Source organism: Eriocheir sinensis, chromosome 35, assembly GCF_024679095.1.
Source record: "Eriocheir sinensis breed Jianghai 21 chromosome 35, ASM2467909v1, whole genome shotgun sequence".
Taxonomy (NCBI): Eukaryota; Metazoa; Arthropoda; class Malacostraca; order Decapoda; family Varunidae; genus Eriocheir; species Eriocheir sinensis.
The window spans coordinates 4,299,691-4,322,512 of NC_066543.1; the positions used below are offsets into that span (position 1 = coordinate 4,299,691).

At 44.8% G+C, this 22,822-nt stretch overlaps 1 pseudogene; it reads right to left on the reverse strand.

Annotated features, from left to right (window-relative positions):
* Window positions 1–22,822, reverse strand: part of LOC127007282 (uncharacterized) — a 90,482-nt pseudogene that overhangs the window by 27,265 nt on the left and 40,395 nt on the right.

Genomic DNA, 22,822 nt, shown 5'->3' on the forward strand with positions numbered 1-22,822 from the left:
TGTTGTTGTTGTTGTTGTTGTTGATGATGATGATGATGATGATGTTTCAGATATATATGATTATTCTTTCTGCCTTTAGTGAAACGGTAAATATATCTGTAAGAAATATAGATAAGGAGACGCAAGGGAACAGAGACACATGAAAACGAACGGTGAATGAGTGTAAAATAGAAGGACACATAAGGATACACGAGGAAACAAGACACACGGAAATAATGAATGAAATGAAAAGAGAATGATACGCAAACCTTTTTCTTTGTTTCATTTAATTTCATTTTTCACCTGCATCGCCTCAGCTTGATTCTCTATTTTTTTCTTCTATTTTCGTTTTTATTATATTTTTTCTACATTCTGTTTTGCGCCCATACACATATTTTTTTCCATATTCCTCTCTGCCACACAAACACAGACACACTTTTTTTTCCTCTCTGTTAGCTACAGTTTAGAACGCACACGCAAGCGGCGGAAAGACTTACACAAACGGTTTTAAATAAATGGAAATAATCGCATACACATAAATAACTCAAGAACAAACAGGGACACAAAAAGACTAGAAGAGGTCATAATGTCTTGTTTCCTCTCTTATTATTTCTCTTACCCCACCGTTTAATTGATCCTCCCTATCCATCTACTCACCACAGAGGCAGGTCCACAGTTTTTTTTTTCCTCTCAAAGTATCTATCTCACCCTTCACGTTCTCCTTTCTTTGTCTCTCTTTTAGTAATTTAGTAGTGAAGAAAGGGAAAAAAATACACAGACACTCACTAAAAGATACACGTCAAAGAGGCTAACGTTCTTACCCTACCGTTTAAATGATCGTTCCTGTCATCTACTCACCACAGAGGCAGGTACACAAGTAGGTCAGTCTCGAAGTACTGAAGCAAAGAAGGGCAGGGAAAAGAATACACAGACACTTAAAGATACACGTCAAAGAGGCTAACGTTCTTACCCTACCGTTTAAATGATCGTTCCTGTCATCTACTCACCACGGAGGCGGGCACGTAGGTGGGTATAGTTTCGAAGTACTGAAGCGACGATGTGTAGGACCTGAGCACGAAGTAGATAATGAGGTAGAAGGTGCCCAGCAGGACGGCCGAGGCTCCGCAGGTTCCACACAGCAACACGTATTTCCGATTCCAACTCTTCCACCAGGGCCGTGATCGATCTGCGAGGAGAGGAGGAGGAGAAGAGGCGTCAGTTGGTAAAGGGAAGGTCATGGAGTTCGCCGCTGAGGCCTGGCAACGTGATAACAGAGATCGGAATATGATATGAGGAGGCTGAACATCACGGAAGAAATGGCTATGGACCGGCCACAGTGGAGGAGGCTCATATCCCGTCCAACCCCACCATAGGGAATAAATGGACGTTAAACGATGATGATGATGATGATGATGATAATGAAGGGAGAGGAAAATTAATGAAGTCAAGTTGTTGTTAGGAAATGGAAAGTGTTATCTGAGGAAATTATAAGTATTAGCGGTTTTAAAAGAGAGGGAGATAGTGCTCGCCGCAGAGGAATGGGGATGTGATAAAGATGATTGGAAAGGAGAGGAAGTGAAGGTATGATGTTGTGAGATGAAATGGGATGTGTTATACGAAGAAATTACCAGCATTAGGAGTTTTAAAAGGCAGAAAATTATGCATATGTTCGTCGTTCAGTATTAGGAGTTTTAAAAGGCAGAAAATGATGCATATGTTCGTCGTTCAGCATTATGAGTTTTAAAAGGCAGAAAATGATGCATATGTTCGTCGTTCAGCATTATGAGTTTTAAAAGGCAGAAAATGATGCATATGTTCGTCGTTCAGTATTAGGAGTTTTAAAAGGCAGAAAATGATGCATATGTTCGTCGTTCAGCATTAGGAGTTTTAAAAGGCAGAAAATTATGCATATGTTCGTCGTTCAGCATTAGGAGTTTTAAAAGGCAGAAAATTATGCATATGTTCGTCGTTCAGCATTAGGAGTTTTAAAAGGCAGAAAATTATGCATATGTTCGTCGTTCAGCATTAGGAGTTTTAAAAGGCAGAAAATTATGCATATGTTCGTCGTTCAGCATTAGGAGTTTTAAAAGGCAGAAAATTATGCATATGTTCGTCGTTGAGGAGTAAACGTGTAGTGAAGGGAAGGAAAAGAGATACAGAGAGAGGAGAACGTGAGGGGTGAGATAGATAGGCCTACTTTGAGAGAGAAAAAACTGAGTAACATGAAAATACAAGCATCACTCTTAAGTTATAAGGCACAGACACACTTGCCACTGAAGAACGAGAAAGCGACAAAGGCAACAGAAGTGGAGCTATACAGTGAGGCAGGAGGAGGACGTGAAGGGTGATATAGGTGCTGGGAGAGGGAGAGGACATAATGATTCTCCTGGGGGCTCAGAGGCTTCAAACAAATTAGAGGAGGATCTGAAGTTCTTGCTGACGCCTCCATTTCCGTTTCCTACGACCTGACCTACTCTCTTGTGCACAGGTCGCTAGTCTAGTGTTCTGTAGCTGGCTGTCACTTGGTATACTATTATATAACCAAGTGGGTTTTTCGGACAGTAAGTCATAAGTGAGGTGGAGATGTGAAGAGGAACGAAAAAGGGAGATGCGATCAATCAGTGGTTCCTAACCTTTTTTTCAGGCGACCCCAATCATGCGCCTGTAGACATGACCGCGACCCCACTAGTTTTGTTGTATATGTTTTATTATAACATTATAAGACCATGTTTTACCTTGGGGACCCCAGAAAAACGCTTGGCGACCTCACTTGGGATCGCGAACCTAGGGTAGGGAAAGGAGGCGATAAATCGATAAGATATAGATAGATAAATAGGAAGAGAGTTAGGTCTTGAACATCCTTTTGCGTGCTGTCAGTGTTCTTTACTTACTATATTGTTTTAATGATAACGATGATAACAACAATAATGGTAATGATAATAATAATAATAAAACGCATATCTATAGGGTACACTTTTTAAAGGAAGACATGGAAGAGCTCGCTGCTGCAAAATAAAACCGTGAGAAAAGAAAACGAAAAGAAGAAGAGGAGGAGGAGGAGGAGGAGGAGGAGGACGTGAAGAATGAGGAAGATGCTATGAAAGTAAAATTGAGCGTTGCGAAGAAAATATAAGCTTCAATTTCGTAAAGAGAGAGAGAGAGAGAAAACACGAGAACGAGAGAAAACGAGAGCGAGAGAGAACGAGAACGAGAGAAAACGATGCAGCGGAGAAAGAAATGCTGTGAGACTTAGGAAGAAAATAAGAAGCCACGCTCATTAATACTTACTTAGCTTCTTAACTTTGCAACGGAGTAAGGAAGAAGGACGTGAAAATGAGAACGGAGAGAAGAGAGAAGAGAGGAGGAGGAGGAGGAGGAGGAGGAGGAGGAGGAGTACAAAGGAAAAGCAAACAGCAACAGGAGGAGGAGGAGGAGTAATAGGTTGAAATAAAGGGAGGAAAGAATTAGAAAGAACATACAAAGACCAGTTTTTAAAGAGAGAAACACGTACAAACTCGCCACTAAGGAAAGGGAAGGTAAGAAAGGGAACAGAATAAGAGGAAAGAGAATGACGGGAATGGAGAGAAAAGTGAGAGAATAAGATTAAAAAGAAGATACAAAGCCCCTTTTTAAGAGGGAAACACGTAGAAACTCGCCGCTAAGGAAAGGTAAGGTAAGAAAGGGAACAGTATAAGAGGAAAGAGAATGACGGGAATGGAGAGAAAAGTGAGAGAATAAGATTAAAAAGAAGATACAAAGCCCCTTTTTTGAGAGGGAAACACGCAGAAACTCGCCGCTAAGGAAAGGGAAGTTGAGAAAGGGAACAGCATAAGAGGAAAGAGAATGACGAGAATGGAGAGAAAAGTGAGACAAGAAGAAAAAGAGGAATAGGTGGAGATAATCGGATGGAAGCAATTAGTAACTAAGAGGAAAGAGAATCACGGGAATGGAGAGAAAAGTGAGAGAAGAAGAAAAAGAGGAACAGGTAGAGATGATCGGATGGAAGCAATTAGTAACATCAGGTATAAGGCAGAGGTGATTGGATAGAGAGAATGGGAAAGTGATAGAGAAGAAAGGAAGAGAGAGAGAGAGAGAGAGAGAGAGAGAGAGAGAGAGAGAGAGAGAGAGAGAGAGAGAGAGAGAGAGAGAGAAAAAAAAAAAAAAGCTACTTCCTTTACTGTAAAAAAATAAAATAAAATAATAAAAAGATGAACGTGATCGGGGATGTCCTAATATAAGGTCTAAGGGTAGCCTGTTAACCCGTTGACCGCGGATTTCCTACAAGAAGACATCACCAAGTTACAGGAATAGAACAAAAAAGTGGCTGCAACAGCAATTCAGTGAAGAAAAATGTAAAATCATGCACCTTGGGAGGGGATATCCAGCATACCAATACCACAGAGGCAGAGAAAGACCTGGGAGTGTATGTAATCAGGCTACCAGTGAAGGGATATCCAGCACACCAATACCACATGGGAAACACTCCACTATCCACCACAGAGGCAGAGAAAGACCTGGGAGTATATTTAATCAGGCTACCAATGAAGAGATATCCAGCACACCAATACCACATGGGAAACACTCCACTATCCACCACAGAGGCAGAGAAAGACCTGGGCGTATATGTAACCAGGCTACCAGTGAAGGGATATCCAGCACACCAATACCACATGGGAAACACTCCACTATCCACCACAGAGGCAGAGAAAGACCTGGGAGTGTATATAACCAGGCTACCAGTGAAGACCAAATCCGTGCCAATCGCAGAGGACAGGTTAACCCGGTAGCAGCGACGGGCCAAATTTGTGGCTTTACCGTGTACCAGCGACAGGCCACATTTTTGCCATGATATAAATCCCTCAAAATAGATGATGCATTAACTGATCACAAATGCGTTGATATATATTATGAAATGGTTTGCGTGAGTGATGATTTTTTCTCATTTTTCTCGCTTAGAGGGCTTTAAGAAACATGATCCCTGCAGCTACCAGGTTAAAAGACGATAGATACACGACTGACGATGCTACCTTGGTCGTCCTCTGGCGGGTCTTCGTCCAGCATATACACGGTCTCCTCCCGGTCCTCCGCCAGCGCGCAGAGAGGCGTGCGGCGGCCCAGGTTCATGGCGAGCCGCGGCGCCTCACCCTACGAGCAGCGGACATGCCGGGGGAGTCCCAGCCCGACCCATGGCTCCTACAGTGGCTCAGGCCGTGGCGTGGCGCGTGGTGGCTCAGGCGGAGGAGCACTCACGCTGACTATAATGATTTTTTTCTCGTATTTTACATGTTGGTTTAGGAGGAGTTTTACGTACTTTCAACACATAATGCAGACCTTTGTATTTTCGGTTGTCATTAGATTTGGAGCACTCACGCTAATTATTATGATCTTTTCCGTATTTTACATGTTGCTTAAGGAAGAATGTCACATGCTTTCAATATATATTGCATACTTTTATACTTTCAATTGTCGTTACATTCCCTCACTCATTTGGAACACTCACGCGAAGTATTATGATCTTTTCCGTATTTTACATGTTGCTTTTGGGAGAGTTTTACATGCTTTCAATATACATAGTTCATACTTTTTATATACTTTCCATCGTCATTACTTACATTCCCTCACTCATTTTGGAGCACTCAAGCGAAGTATTATGATCTTTCCCGTATTTTACATGTTGCTTTTGGGAGAGTTTTACATGCTTTCAATACATAGGGCATACTTTTTAATATACTTTCCATCGTTATCACATTTCCTCACTCATTTTGGAGCACTCAAGCGAAGTATTATGAATTTTTCCGTATTTTACATGTTGCTTTTGGGAGTTTTACATGCTTTCAATATATAATGCATACTTTTATATATTTTCAACTGGCATTACGTTTCTTCATCCATTTCTTTCTCTTTTAGTGTCAGTTTTGGAGGCCCACATAAGGCCGTGGTTGGTGCGGACGCTCAGCCTTTGCAACGGCTCATCCTTCTTGTAGTTTTCCTTCTTATCTCAATTATTTCGTTACACTGTGCAACATTTTTCTTTACGGCATCACCTCAATCTCACGGGAACCTGTTGAGCGTGGCATGAAGGTGTCTATTATTATTATTATTTTCTTTTCTCAATCACTTGGTAACACTGTGGATTTTGTTTATTGGCCCACCTTAATATTGCCTTCCATCCCCGCGAATACCTGTATAAGCGCAACGCGAAGGCACCTATTTATTCATTCATCTATATTTATTTCTCTCCAAAGTGCTTGACGCGGTGGTTGGGGAAGAGAGTAGAGAAGACAAGCAAAAAGAGAATGACGTAATAAACAAACAGAAAATGTAAAGAATAGAGGGTGAATAACATGATAAATGAATAAAAAAAGAGAGAATAGAGGGAATGATTAAACTAACAATTATATGGATCCTGTAATCATGTGAGAAGGAGGCGGAGGTACAGGTGGGTACTCTCACACACACACTAATGCCTCTAACATCAAGTAGTTCTAAGGCGAAAAGGATATGAATTGGGTTTTTCATGAGTGTTTTCTTTCCCCCACGTTCATGGCACAGAATTAAGCTTGAATTACCACCAGGGTCGTCTAAGTAACCCCCAAGAACATGCCCATAGGAAGAAGTTGAAGAGGAAGAAGGAGGAGGAGAAGAAGAAGAAGAAGAAGAAGAAGAAGAAGGCCATGGGAAGAAGTTGAAGAGGAAGAAGGAGAAGAAGAAGGAGAAGAAGAAGAAAAAGAAGAAGAAGAAAAAGCCCATGGGAAGAAGTTGAAGAGGAAGAAGAAGAACAACAATAACAACAGCAACAACAACAACAACAACAACAACAATAACAACAACAACAACAACGTCCCCACTAAAATTAACAAAAAGATCCGCCTTCTGCTTCACACTTTCTTCACTACAACATTCAATATCGTATTTTCTCTTGCACACCCTCTACGAAAGCCTTGTCAAATGTGCATGCTTGGGAGCCGGAATGTTAAATATGAATACGGCTCTAACTAAAAATCCCCTCCACTTCGATGTTCAGTTCCTGGTCAACCGTTTCCACCAACTTCGCCACACGTTCGCTCTTGGGGTGTTTGTGCTCCTTACTGCTTGCTGTCGAACGTTACACATCTTTTTCTATAATTCTGAGGTTCTGTTACGAGTCATCTGTTCTCAGCAAGTCTGGCACACACTCGGTACTGGAGTATTGACGCTAATCATGACCGTCACACGTAACATCTGCTTCATCATATAACTCCAGACCAATGTTGCCAGACTGTCGTTTTCAGCTTCTCATTTTTCCCGATTTCAGCCTAAAAATCGTCTCACCCACGAAACTAATGATACCTATTTATATTTATCATTAAAAGTGTTAATTATAGAGGGTTTTGTGCAGTCGTTATGCGTTAGAAGTGGGAAAATCTACATGGGTGTTAGTGTCCATCTATTACTGTGTGGGTGGGTGTGTTAGTGGCCCATCTATTACTGTGTGGGTGTGGGTGTTAGTGGCTCATCTAGTACTGTGTGGGTGTGGGTGTTAGTGTCCATCTGTTACTGTGTGGGTGTGGGTGTTAGTGTCCATCTAGTACTGTGTGGGTGTGGGTGTTAGTGTCCATCTAGTACTGTGTGGGTGTGGGTGTTAGTGTCCATCTAGTACTGTGTGGGTGTGGGTGTTAGTGTCCATCTATTACTGTGTGGGTGGGTGTGTTAGTGTCCATCTGTTACTGTGTGGGTGTGGGTGTTAGTGTCCATCTAGTACTGTGTGGGTGGGTGTGTTAGTGTCCATCTAGTACTGTGTGCGTGGGTGTGTTAGTGTCCATCTATTACTGTGTGGGTGGGTGTGTTAGTGTCCATCTGTTACTGTGTGGGTGTGGGTGTTAGTGTCCATCTATTACTGTGTGGGTGTGGGTGTTAGTGTCCATCTAGTACTGTGTGGGTGGGTGTGTTAGTGTCCATCTATTACTGTGTGCGTGGGTGTGTTAGTGTCCATCTAGTACTGTGTGGGTGTGGGTGTTAGTGGCCCATCTAGTACTGTGTGGGTGTGGGTGTTAGTGTCCATCTAGTACTGTGTGGGTGTGGGTGTTAGTGTCCATCTAGTACTGTGTGGGTGTGGGTGTTAGTGTCCATCTGTTACTGTGTGGGTGTGGGTGTTAGTGTCCATCTAGTACTGTGTGGGTGTGGGTGTTAGTGTCCATCTATTACTGTGTGGGTGTGGGTGTTAGTGTCCATCTGTTACTGTGTGGGTGTGGGTGTTAGTGTCCATCTAGTACTGTGTGGGTGTGGGTGTTAGTGGCCCATCTAGTACTGTGTGGGTGTGGGTGTTAGTGTCCATCTATTACTGTGTGGGTGTGGGTGTTAGTGTCCATCTGTTACTGTGTGGGTGTGGGTGTTAGTGTCCATCTATTACTGTGTGGGTGTGGGTGTTAGTGTCCATCTGTTACTGTGTGGGTGTGGGTGTTAGTGTCCATCTATTACTGTGTGGGTGTGGGTGTTAGTGTCCATCTAGTACTGTGTGGGTGTGGGTGTTAGTGTCCATCTAGTACTGTGTGGGTGTGGGTGTTAGTGTCCATCTAGTACTGTGTGGGTGTGGGTGTTAGTGTCCATCTAGTACTGTGTGGGTGTGTGTGTTAGTGTCCATCTAGTACTGTGTGGGTGTGGGTGTTAGTGTCCATCTAGTACTGTGTGGGTGTGGGTGTTAGTGGCCTATCTAGTACTGTGTGGGTGTGTGTGTTAGTGTCCATCTAGTACTGTGTGGGTGGGGGGGTTTGTGGCCGATCTAGTACTGTGTGGGTGTGGGTGTTAGTGGCCTATCTAGTACTGTGTGGGTGTGTGTGTTAGTGGCCCATCTAGTACTGTGTGGGTGTGGGTGTTAGTGGCCTATCTAGTACTGTGTGGGTGTGTGTGTTAGTGTCCATCTGTTACTGTGTGGGTGTGGGTGTTAGTGTCCATCTATTACTGTGTGGGTGTGGGTGTTAGTGTCCATCTGTTACTGTGTGGGTGTGGGTGTTAGTGTCCATCTATTACTGTGTGGGTGTGGGTGTTAGTGTCCATCTGTTACTGTGTGGGTGTGGGTGTGAGTGTCCATCTGTTAATGTGTGGGTGTGGTTGTTAGTGTCCATCTGTTACTGTGTGGGTGTGGGTGTTAGTGTCCATCTGTTACTGTGTGGGTGTGGGTGTTAGTGTCCATCTGTTACTGTGTGGGTGTGGGTGTTAGTGGCCCATCTATTACTGTGTGGGTGTGGGTGTTAGTGTCCCATCTGTTACTGTGTGGGTGTGGGTGTTAGTGTCCATCTAGTACTGTGTGGGTGTGGGTGTTAGTGGCCTCTCTAGTACTGTGTGGGTGTGTGTGTTAGTGTCCATCTAGTACTGTGTGGGTGTGGGTGTTAGTGGCCCATCTATTACTGTGTGGGTGTGGGTGTTAGTGTCCATCTGTTACTGTGTGGGTGTGGGTGTTAGTGTCCCATCTAGTACTGTGTGGGTGTGGGTGTTAGTGTCCATCTAGTACTGTGTGGGTGTGGGTGTTAGTGTCCATCTATTACTGTGTGGGTGTGGGTGTTAGTGTCCATCTGTTACTGTGTGGGTGTGGGTGTTAGTGGCCCATCTAGTACTGTGTGGGTGTGGGTGTTAGTGGCCCATCTAGTACTGTGTGGGTGTGGGTGTTAGTGTCCATCTAGTACTGTGTGGGTGTGGGTGTTAGTGTCCATCTAGTACTGTGTGGGTGTGGGTGTTAGTGTCCATCTAGTACTGTGTGGGTGTGGGTGTTAGTGGCCCATCTAGTACTGTGTGGGTGTGGGTGTTAGTGGCCCATCTAGTACTGTGTGGGTGTGGGTGTTAGTGGCCCATCTAGTACTGTGTGGGTGTGGGTGTTAGTGTCCATCTAGTACTGTGTGGGTGTGGGTGTTAGTGTCCATCTAGTACTGTGTGGGTGTGGGTGTTAGTGTCCATCTAGTACTCTGTGGGTGTGGGTGTTAGTGGCCCATTGTGGGTGTTAGTGGCCCATCTAGTACTGTGTTGGTGTGGGTGTTAGTGTCCCATCTGTTACTGTGTGGGTGTGGGTGTTAGTGGCCCATCTAGTACTGTGTGGGTGTGGGTGTTAGTGTCCATCTAGTACTGTGTGGGTGTGGGTGTTAGTGTCCATCTAGTACTGTGTGGGTGTGGGTGTTAGTGGCCCATCTGTTACTGTGTGGGTGTGGGTGTTAGTGGCCCATCTAGTACTGTGTGGGTGTGGGTGTTAGTGTCCATCTAGTACTGTGTGGGTGTGGGTGTTAGTGTCCATCTAGTACTGTGTGGGTGTGGGTGTTAGTGTCCATCTAGTACTGTGTGGGTGTGGGTGTTAGTGTCCATCTAGTACTGTGTGGGTGTGGGTGTTAGTGGCCCATCTAGTACTGTGTGGGTGTGGGTGTTAGTGTCCATCTGTTACTGTGTGGGTGTGGGAGTTAGTGGCCCATTTTTTACTGTGTGGGTGGGTGTGAGGGTCCATCTAGTACTGTGTGGGTGTGGGTGTTAGTGGCCCATCTAGTACTGTGTGGGTGTGGGTGTTAGTGTCCATCTGTTACTGTGTGGGTGTGGGTGTTAGTGGCCCATCTATTACTGTGTGGGTGTGGGTGTTAGTGTCCATCTATTACTGTGTGGGTGTGGGTGTTAGTGGCCCATCTATTACTGTGTGGGTGTGGGTGTTAGTGTCCATCTATTACTGTGTGGGTGTGGGTGTTAGTGTCCATCTATTACTGTGTGGGTGTGGGTGTTAGTGGCCCATCTATTACTGTGTGGGTGTGGGTGTTAGTGTCCATCTAGTACTGTGTGGGTGTGGGTGTTAGTGGCCTATCTAGTACTGTGTGGGTGTGGGTGTTAGTGGCCCATCTATTACTGTGTGGGTGTGGGTGTTAGTGTCCATCTAGTACTGTGTGGGTGTGGGTGTTAGTGGCCTATCTAGTACTGTGTGGGTGTGGGTGTTAGTGTCCATCTAGTACTGTGTGGGTGTGGGTGTTAGTGTCCATCTAGTACTGTGTGGGTGTGGGTGTTAGTGGCCCATCTAGTACTGTGTGGGTGTGGGTGTTAGTGTCCATCTAGTACTGTGTGGGTGTGGGTGTTAGTGGCCTATCTAGTACTGTGTGGGTGTGGGTGTTAGTGTCCATCTAGTACTGTGTGGGTGTGGGTGTTAGTGTCCATCTAGTACTGTGTGGGTGTGGGTGTTAGTGTCCATCTAGTACTATGTGGGTGTGTTTGTAGTTTGGTGAGTACGATATCGTGGCATCCCGGCTCAAGGCATAGCTTTGAAGACTTTTCCCTAACTTCGATGTCCCGTTCCGAGTCATCTGTTCACGGCAACTCGGACACACGCTCGTTCTTGGGGTATTCCCGCTAACTACTACTGTCGAATGTTACTTCCGCTTCATCAGGTAACTCCTGACATAGCTTTGAAGACTTTTCCCTCACTTCGATGTCCCGTTCCGAGTCATTTGTTCACGGCAACTCGGACACACGCTCGTTCTTGGGGTATTCACGCTAACTACTGCTGTCGAACGTTGCTTCCGCTTCATCACGTAACTCCAGACATAGCTTTGTATATAGACTTTTCTCAAACTTCGATGTCCCGTTCCGAGTCATCTGTTCACGGCAACTCGGACACACGCTCGTTCTTGGGGTATTCACGCTAACTACTGCTGTCGAACGTTGCTTCCGCTTCATCACGTAACTCCAGACATAGCTTTGTATATAGACTTTTCCCTAACTTCGATGTCCCGTTCCGAGTCATCTGTTCACGGCAACTCGGACACACGCTCGTTCTTGGAGTATTCATTCTAACTACTGCTGTCGAATGTTGCTTCTGCTTCATCACGTAACTCCAGACATAGCTTTGTATATAGACTTTTCTCAAACTTCGATGTCCCGTTCCGAGTCATCTGTTCACGGCAACTCGGACACACGCTCGTTTCTGGAGTATTCATGCTAACTACTGCTGTCGAATGTTGCTTCTGCTTCATCACGTAACTCCAGACATAACTTTGTAGACTTTTTCCGTTAACTTCTACGTGACGTGCAGCTCCGAGCCACCGCCGCGCCGCCTGGTCTCCGTAATTTTCACACCTACTTGTTCCTCAAAGTATTTATGCTAATTGTTGTGGAACTTTCTGCTCTCTCACGCAATACCTCAGAGAGAGAATTTTGCGGACTTCCAACTTTTGCCGTGATAAATTCTGCGGATTTTCATTTGCTATTTAAATTATTTTCTTACTTTCTTTTCTCCTCCTAAATTTGTTTTGGGGACACGAAATGGTTACGAGGAAAATGTTTAGCGTTATCGAATCTTTTGTTTTTTTTACCACAGCACTTAAGAGAGAGATGTAGATTTTGTTAGCATGTTCGTTTGTCTTTTTCTCCTTCTTAGATTGCTTTTGGGAGGAAATAAATGGACGCACACGAATCGGTTAAGAAAATAATGCGTGTTTATGGTGACTGTCAGGAAATGTTTTGTTTTATCCCGCTATACGTCAGGGGGACTTTAGCAGACTTTCACGCTATTATATTTCTCTCTCTCTCTCTCTCTCTCTCTCTCTCTCTCTCTCTCTCTCTCTCTCTCTCTCTCTCTCTCTCTCTCTGTGTTTCTGCTTCTGTTTCTTTTTGTCCTTTTATTTTTCCTTCTCCATTTTCCTGCTCTCTCTCTCTCTCTCTCTCTCTCTCTCTCTCTCTCTCTCTCTCTCTCTCTCTCTCTCTCTCTCTCTTGCTCTCTCTCTCTCTCTCTCTCTCTCTCTCTCTCTCTCTCTCTCTCTCTCTCTCTCTCTCTCTCTCTCTTGGACGCGTTTTGAGGAAGTGCAAACGTAAAGGCAGCAGAAAAAAGGCGTAAAACGTTTGTCGTGTCAAGAAAGCGGGTGGTATTGGTGGTGGAGGTGTTGGTGGTGGAGGTGGTCGTGGAGGTAATCGACCACCTCCTCCCTCTCCCGCGTGGCTCTTTTCCTCCGGGCGGCGCGAGGCTCACATTCAGCGGCGGGAGGCCCTGAGGAGGTGCCTTTCCCCGCCTGGCTCAACACGCAACACCAACAAAGGCAGTTTTTCCGCGGCGCACACCCACCGCAGACGCACCGGAGGCTTAAGTGTCAGTATTCTCAGACGCTGCCGCTCTCACATCAACAATTTCCTAAGTCCAAAAAGATCACTGGAGTTCTTATGTGTTTTTTAGGTTCATGGTACTGAAGAAGGGTCAAACTACCACCAGGGTCATGAAACTACGTCTGGAAATCCCCAACGCTCCTACGAAAGCCTGGTCAAATATGTGTGCTTGGGCGGTGATTTTTTTTTTTACAGCACAGAGCAACTCAAGGGCAACAAAAATTGACCTATCTTTCGGCCACTCCTCTTGACTCTTTTGTAGGAGCAGTGAGTAGTGTTTTTTTTCTTCATTATTGTTTCCTTTTTTTTGCCCTTGAACTGTTTCCTCTACTGTAAAAAAAAGTCAGCTTACTCAGGATATTTTGGGAGTTACATTGCCTCCGTTGGCTGGGTGGAGGAACACAGCTTACTATCGTTAATCTCGCCAGCCCCACACAACCATCGTAACCTATCTGGACACTAGAACCTCTCAGAACAACACGTCACGAGGGAGGGAGAGGGCTGTACAATGAATGCTCCGTCGACTGGGGCAAAGAACACAGCTTGATATCCTTCGTCTAACCAGCATATATATCACTACAGAACCCTCGGCCCATGCAGCATCCAGTGTGGCAAGACGGAGGACTGTTCACCGTCTGACCAGTCCAACACAGTAGCCGAGGCCGCCCGGTACACTAAATCACTGCTGTTCAAAGTGCGTGTCGAGCCCCAGCACAGAGTCGAGATTGGGTATTTACTCGGCTACCACTTCTTCAGAAAAAGGTCAATAAAGAACAGCAACCGAGAGGCACACAACTCATAGAGCCGATTTCACAGTCCAACACAGTGTCTTCGTAACAGCCCGAACCAAACTATAGAATCCAATACAATCCAAAATGGTGAGGTTTTCGATGCCACACTAAATACACAAGACTTTTCCCGTACAGTTTCATCAAATTTGTGAACTTAAATATAAACACCAGACACTATACAAGGAAATTTCGAAGGCTCTGGTATTGGTTTGGGAGCTTACTAACCCATCATGGGGAACTGTGAAACTGGCCCACAGTATAGTGTCCAGCGGCTTGCAAATAGATCGTGAAGGTAAAGTTTGGAATATAAATGTGACACGATAAGAACGCTTTGAAGAACACCGCGCCACCAGGGTATCTGAGCAAGAATAACTCGTCTCTCTCGACCCCTCGGCGTGTGCGGCCTTTCGCTCGCCCACGCGTGGTCCCCTACTAAAGGGTATAACCTCATGCACACGTTAAACACGGCGCCTGATAACGAGCCGCCGCGGGGGGGTCCACACACAGCTTCCAGCCCTCGATGTGTTTGCCCAGAGAGGCGGCGGGGCTCCCCTCCACAGTGACTGCCTTAATGAGTTAATACAGAGCGCGTCCCCTCTGGCCTTGGTGCTGCCGCCGCCCCTGAAGTAGCGCCTCGGGGTAGCAAAGAGGGTTACGCCAACACCCACCCCACTAGACTGTTAATAAAGAAATGCATGTTGCGTTAAGTGAAAGGAGTAACAGGCTTTCTCCCCTATGATCACACAGCTGCCTCCTCCCCCTGCTGCACGCGCCTCGGGGTATCAAAGAGAGGGTTACGCCAACACCCACCTCGCTAGACTGTTAACAAAGCAATGCATGTTGGGTTGCAATGATAACAACGCAAGGTTTTTTTTCTTCACCCTACGACTATACAGCTTCTTCCTCACCCTGGTTCACGCGCCCCGGGGTAGCAAAGAGAGGGTAACGCCAACACCCATCCCGCTATACCGTTAATAAAGCAATGTACGGTATGTTGCATGGCTTTCAGTAATAAGAATGACGTTTTTCTCCCCCCTGCGACCATACTACATCTCATTCCTCCCCCTGGTTTACGAGCCCCGGGGTAGCAAAGAGAGGGTTACGCCACCACCCATCCCACTGCATGGTATGTTGGCTTTCAGTAATAAGAATGACGTTTTTCTCCCCCCTGCGACCATACATCTCATTCCTCCCCCTGGTTTACGAGCCCCGGGGTAGCAAAAGAGAGGGTAACGCCAACACCTACTCCTGTATACAACTAATAAAGATATATGTGTTTGTTTTCAATTAGTAAAGTACCGGTTTTTCCCCTTCGGCGCTGGTGCTGTTGCTTCATCCGACGTCCGCGCCTTGGGGTAGCACGGACAGGGTTACGCCATCACTCACTTCAAGTTTTTTTTTTTTTTTTTTTTTTTACAACAAAGGAGACAGCTCAAAGGCACACGAAAAAAGGAAACAATAATAAAAAAGCCCGCTATAATAAAAAAAAGCCCGTTATAACCAAAAAAAGCCCGCTAATAAAAAAAAAACGCTAAATAAAAAAATATAAAAAAATAACCCGCGTCGTGGTCGATAATTTTTTTTTTTTTTTTTTTTTCAATTTCAAAGGACTGGTTTTCTCGTCTGGCCTTAGTGCTGCTGGTGCCTCATGTGTCGGCGCCTCGATGTAGAAAAGCGATGGTCAGCCACTCCATTACAACGTTGTCAAAATATCTTACTCAGCCTCTTACATTTACCGACTTCCGAGCCAAAAACTGTCTCGTGGACCCCAATAAGGAGATTCACTTATAATTATCGTTAAAATAGTTACTTCCTGATGTTTGTTGGCAATAGTTAGGCGTCAGAAGCCGGTAAATACTATGCTCTGAGTACGATAATCTGGCGACGGTGCTCCATTACACAGTCAGTTCTTTTACGCCTCGATTGTGTTTCTGTTTCTGAATGAGCCGCGTAAAGTGAACTTCGCGTAATTCAGCTTTCATTATTTCCATACGAATACACGATAGTACAAGATGTTGGATTTGCATAATTAAAACCTTATTATTTTTTACATTATTCTTTCAAACCTCATTCTTAGCATTTCGAGTAATTCAAAACATATTATTTCAAATGCTTTTTATTTCAAACTTTATATATTCAAAACTTATAATTTAATAGCCTGATAAAACTGATTATTTCAAACCCAATTATGTCAAATCTTATCATTTCGCGTAATTCAAGTCTTACTATTTCAAAACTTATAAATTTAAACTTTACTATGTCCCGTAAATGTTGGATTCGCATAATTCAAACCTTATTTATTATTTCAAATCTTTTTATCTTTAACCTAATTCTTTCAAACCTAATTTCAAATCTTAGCATTTCGAGTAATTTAAAACATATTATTTCAAAACCTTTTTATTTCAAACTTTATATATTCATAACTTATAATTTAATAGTATGATAAAACTGATTATTTCAAACCCAATTATGTCACATCTTATCATTTCGCGTAATTCAAGTCTAACTATTTCAAAACTTATAAATTTAAACTTTAATATGTCCCGTAAATGTTGGATTCGCATAATTCAAACCTTATTATTTCAAATCTTATAATCTTTAACCTTATTCTTTCAAAACTAATTTCAAATCTTAGCATTTCGAGTAATTTAAAACATATTATTTCAAAACCTTTTTATTTCAAACTTTATATATTCAAAACTTATAATTTAATAGTATGATAAAACTGATTATTTCAAACCTAATTATGTCAAACTTTATCCTTTCGCGTAATTCAAGCCTTATAAATTCTAACTTTATTGTATCGCGTAAATCAAACCTTATTATTTCCACACGAATACAAGATAGTTGAAGATGTTTGGCTCGAGTTTAATGTAAGCAAAACGTGTCAAATAAGAAATGGGAAAAACACATCGCGCTCTTCTGGAAAAGCCAAAATATATGAAGTTAAATTAAAATGAGATGAGGTGGCGCGCTGTTAATAAAGAATGCATGTTGGTTTTCAATAAAAAGAGAGAGTTTTCCCAGACCAAGGCCGGCAGGTGGTAATGAGAGGAGGGAACACCTGCCGCTTTAATTAACAAACCGACGCATTACACCACCACCACCACCACCACCACCGCCACCATCCCCATCCCCACCACCACCACCACCACCACCATCCCCACCACCACAACCACCACTACCACCACACCGGCGCCGCGACCATCCCACCCCCACCGCCACCATAATCCCCACCCCCACCACCACCCCCACCACCACCACAACCACACACACACACAAACAGCTACATCCCGTCCACACTGCTCTTATTGTCCTTGTTTTTTTTTTGTTTGTTTGTTTCAAGGTGATGCGTTTGTAAAGGTGTGTGTGTGTGTTTGTTTATTTCTTTGTTTGTTTGTCTTTTTTTTTTTTTTTTTTGCTTTTCTTTCAGTTTGGGTTTTAATGAGTTTCCTAAAGAAAAAAAAAAAAGAAAGAAAAACACTTGCAAAAAACGCTATTCATCCTTCTCCTTCCCCTCTTTCTCTTTTTCTTTTTATTCCTCCCGTCCTCAGCATAAACTTGACATGCATATCAACTTCACAGCAGCATGCAGGCGTAGGATCATATTCTCCCTGGACCTTTACCCCCCTGACGTTTCCCTCCTAACCAATTCACGTCTGGACATTTCCCCAGCATAGCGTATCTTCACTCCTCGCACACCCCTCAGTAGTGAATCTCAAAGTAGCGTCTCGATGCCATTAGACCCTCCCGCGAAGACCTGGCCGAACAGCGTCCCTTCCATTGCATTCTCTCCTTCCTACGACTGTGGGAAATATGTGGGTTAAGTATAAAGAAAATACTTCCACTTCTTTTCCTGTTATTTCAGTTTTGGGAGTTCAGTCTTAAATAGAACACACAAAAGTTGCCCCCAAAAGTTTAGCTAAGATCAAGTTTAGCTTCAGAGGTGTCGTGATCATATTCCTTCAAGACGGGAGGATCAAGACGCCTCTAAATCTAAACTTGATCTTAGCTAAACTTTTGGGGGCAACTTTTGTGTGTTCTATGTAAGACTGAACTCCAAAAACTGAAATAACAGGAAAAGAAGTAGTATTTTTCTGTATGTGTAACCCACCTATTTCCTTTTTTATCTTATGTATATGACTATGAAAAAGGTAGACGAGAAAGGATGCTTACTCAGATGGATCAAACACAAACGATTTCTATTTATGAAACGAATCATTGCGTTACGTTTTTGTTTTGTGTGTGTGTGTGTGTGTGTGTGTGCGTGTGTGTGGATTCAGCTCTTCCTTGGTCTAGCTGTTTCTTCTACCGTTCATGGGTGTGTTCGCGGGCCTCCAATGGTTCTTCCGACTGGCAGTGATGTAGTAGGGTAGCGTCTATCTCCCTCTAATGATCTCATATGTTTCTTTCCATTCAAATCTGACTAACTAATGGCTGTGTGAGTCTTGGCGGGTATCGAGCGTGTGTATGTTCGTGTGTGTGTGTTCGTGGGTGTTCAATGCTTCGTGGAGGAGGAGGAGGAGGAGGAGGAGGAGGTGGAGGATGCAGTAGACAATGAAGAGGAAGACAAGGAGGAAGGCCAAGAAGAGGTGGAGAACGAGGAAGACAAGGAGGAGGGAGGAAAACAAGAGGAGGAGGAGGAGGAGGAGGAGGAGGAGGAAGAGGAGGAGGAGGAGGAGGAGGAGGAGGAGGAGGAGGAGGAGGAGGAGGAGGAGGAGGAGGCGGTATCCCTGACTAGTCTTTCCACAAACAATGTAAGGGTTGTAGAGTACAGCAAGGGAGAGACTCGAAGACCGGAACATGGAGAAGGAAGAGGAGGAAGAGGAGGAAGAGGAGAAGGGGGAAGAGGAGGTATCATATGTTTCTTCCCATTCAAATCTGACTAACTAATGGCTGTGTGAGTCTTGGCGGATATCAAGCGTGTGTATGTTCGTGTGTGTGTGTGTGTGTGTGTGTGTGTGTGTGTGCGTGTGTGTGTGTGTGTGATCGTGAGTCTTCAATGCTTCTTCCGATTTCCAGTGATGTAGAAAGGAGCCGTCTGTCTTCCTCAAACGGTTTCAAATTCAACCCCCCCCCTCCCCCCCATTTGACTGTAATTGACTGGCTGCCGGGTGACTGCTGGCGGGTATCGGGCGTGTGTGTGTTTGTTCGTGTGTTTGTGGGCTTTGAATCCTCCTTCTGTTGACTGCCAGTGATGTACAAGAGAAGCATCTGTCAGCCTTAAACGGTTTCAGATACTCTCTTCCATTCATCTTTGGCTGTCTGGCGGATGGATCGGCGAGTGTTAGTGGGTCTTAGAGGGAGGAAGGGGGAGAGGGGGGGGGAGAGGGGAGAGCGTGTTTGTTTGTGTGTGTGTGTGTTTGGGGGGGGGGCGTGTGTTTGTGTGTGTGTGTGTGGGGAGCGTGTGTTTGTGTGTGTGTGGCGTGTGTTTGTGTGTGTGGGGGGGGGGGACGTGTGTTTGTGTGGGTGGGGGGTGTATGTGTGTGTGTGGGGGAGTGTGTTTGTGTGTGTGATTATAGGAGGGGAGAGTTATGCGTGTGTGTTTGAGAGAGTGTATGTTAGTGCGTGTGGGTGTGAATGTGGGTGTGGGTGTGTTAGTGGGTGTGATTGTATAGGAGGGGAAGGGTAATACGTGTGTTTGAAAGCGTGTATGTTAGTGTGTGTGTGTGTGTGTGTGTGTGTGTGTGTGTGTGTGTGTGTGTGTGTGTGTGTGTGTGTGTGTGTGTGTGTGTGTGTCGGTGTCTTAGGCCACTCCTTTGACCTCTATTCAGGAGCAGTAAGTAGCGGGCTTTTTTTTTATATTTTTCTTTACGCCCTTGAACTGTCTCCTTTGCTGTAAAAAAGAAAAGAAAAAGGCGGGGGAGGCGATGAGCGTGTGTAGGGTCCTGATTCCCCTTTCCCTTAACTCTCAGTGATTATGTTTGTTAGGTTGTGTTAAGCAAGTCTATGGTGATTCTCCCCCTTTTTCGTTATGTCGCCCGTCATGCAAATATTATCATTTTACAACGTCTTTCGCCTTCTTGTATGTATAGCAGATTGTTGTCATCTATATATCGGTCAATGTATTAATCTATCTATCTTATTCATCTATCTATTTACCTATCCATCTATCTATCTATGTATCTATCTACCTATCTATGTATTTATCTATTAATTTATCTATCTGCGACGCGTCAGTGGATTTTTTTCGTATTTTTTTTTCCACTTTGAGTTGCCTCCTTTACTGAAAAAAAAAACATATCTATCTCCTTCAAAAGACTTCAGATGCTCCCTTCCATTCCATTCGTCTTGTCTTTAATGGATATTCAACACCGATCTCCCATTTCTGTGTCTTTTTTTTTGTCCTTGAGTTGTTTACTGTAAAAAAAAAAACATCCGTCTCTCCCAAACGCCTTCAAATGCTCCCTTCCTTTCCCTTCCCTTCCCTTCGTCTCGTCTTTTAATAGATATTCGACACCGATCTCCCTTTTTTGTATTTTTTTTTTTGTCCTCGAGTTGTTTACTGTAAAAAAAAAATATAAACACATCTGTCTCCCTCAAACGTCTTTAGATCCTCCCTTCCCTTTCCCTTCCCTTCGTCCCGTCTTTTAATAGATATTAGACACCGATCTCCCTTTTTTTTGTATTTTTTTATCGCCCTTGAGCCACCTCCTTTAATGTAACAAAAACTAAAAACAAATGTGTCTCCCTCAAACCCCTTCAGATGCTCCCTTCCCTTCCTTCCGTTCGTCTCGTCTTTTATAGCTATTCGACACCGATCTCCCTTTTTTTATCTTTTTTTTTGTCCTCGAGTTGTTTAGTGTGAAAAAATATAAACACATCTATCTTACCAAACGCCTTTAGATGCTCCCTCAAACCCCTTCAGATGCTCCTTTCCCTTCCGTTCGACTCGTCTTCAGAAGGTATTCGCCACCGGTCTCCTCCTTCAACGATGCTCCGTCCATGCCGCTCCCGCCCCTTCCTCCGTCTGTCTAACCAAACCGCGGGGGGTGTGAGGTAACGCTTTGGACTGGCTATTAATCTTCCGCAGCATCCACCACATCTCTCTCTCTCTCTCTCTCTCTCTCTCTCTCTCTCTCTCTCTCTCTCTCTCTCTCTCTCTTATTCTTCCACTTTTTTTGCTTTCCTGTCTCTGGTAATCTTTTTTTCATCTCTTGCTCTCTTATCAGGCAGCATCACGGTTCTCCTACACTCTCTCTCTCTCTCTCTCTCTCTCTCTCTCTCTCTCTCTCTCTCTCTCTCTCTCTCTCTCTCTCTCTCTCTCTCTCTCTCTCTCTCTCTCTCTCTCTCTCTCTCTCTCTCTCTCTCTCTTATCAGTTAACATCCAGGTTCTGTTGCACTTCCTCCCTTCCCTTTCTCTTCCTTTCTTTCGTATATTGTTTCTCTTTTTACTTTCCTGCCTCTCGAATTCTCTTTTTTTCCTCTCTCTCTCTCTCTCTCTCTCTCTCTCTCTCTCTCTCTCTCTCTCTCTCTCTCTCTCTCTCTCTCTCTCTCTCTCTCTCTAATCAGTTAACATCCAGGTTCTATTGCACTTCCTCCCTTCCCTTTCTCTTCCTTTCTTTCGTATATTTTCCTTTTTTTTTACTTTCCTGCCTCTCGATTTCTCTTTTTTCCCTCTCTCTCTCTCTTTCTTATCAGTCAACATCCAGGTTCTATGCACTTCCTCCCTTCCCTCTTCCTTCCTTTCTCTCGTATATTCTTTCTCTTTTTACTTATCAGAAACTCGTAATCTCTTTAGCCCCTGTCTCTTATCAATCAACATGCAGGTTATACTACATTCCCCCCTCTCTATGTCTCTTTCCCCCTCTATCTATCTACCAATCAATTTATCTCTCTCTTCCTCTCCCTCACCGGCGTATAGGAATCATCTATTTCCCTCCACGGTGGCCCTCAGGTTGGTACTGTTAAACGCTTCCACCTCCCACATCAACTACTTCCAAAGGCCAAGAAGGAGATCAACCGAATTTTAACGACTGTGTTTTTAGGTTCATGGTACAGAAGAAGGGTCAGTCTACCACCGGGGTCATAAAACTACCCAAGGAAACTCTCATGAAAGCCTCGTCAAATATGTGAGATTGGGCATAAGAATGTTTAAAAATATAGCCCTCAGATGCCTGTTGGTCTCGTCCTCGCCGTCTCGCGCCTCGCCGCCACCAATAACGACAAACACGCGGCCCATTGAAATTCTATCGCCATCGGACACTGAAGCTTCCCACATTTTTCCCCGACAATCATCTCGCCATCGGAAAGCAATACTGACGCCAACGGACACTGTCGTAGGCGTGAGATGGGAGCCGATGGGGAGGGAAGGAAGGAGGGGAAGGGGAATGGAGGGGGAGATGGTGGAAATGGAAAGGGATGGGAGGGAGGGAACGTGAGGGGACAGAGGGGAGGGGAGGGGAAGGAAATGGAGGAGGAGACGGTGGAAATGGAAAGGGATGGGGAGGGAACGTGTGGGGACGGAGAGGTGGGGGGGGGGGGAGGGGAAATGGAGGAGGAGATGGTGGAAATGGAAAGGGATGGGGCGGGAGGGAGCGTGTGGGTACGGAGAGGTGGGGGGGGGGGGGGAGGGGAATGGAAATGGAGGGGGTGATGGTGGAAATGGAACGGGGTGTAGATGGGGTGGGGTGTGGTGGCGTGAAGAGGGGATGGAGGGGGGTGAGGGGAAGGGTGGGGTGGCGTGAAGAGGGGTGGAGGGAGGGGGTGAGGAGGGGAGGGAAGGAGTAGGGAAATGGAAGAGGGGGAGATGGTGAAAATGCAAAGGGGTGCAAATGGGGTGGGGTGGGGTGGCGTGGAAGGGGGATGGAGGGAGAGGGGTGAGGGGAGGGATGGAGTATGGAAATGGAGGAGGGGGAGATGGTGGAAATGGAAAGGGGTGGAAGAAGAAGAAGAAGATGATGAAAAGATGAAGAGGAAGAAGAAAAGGAAAAAGAAACAGGAATATAAAAAAAAGGAACCGG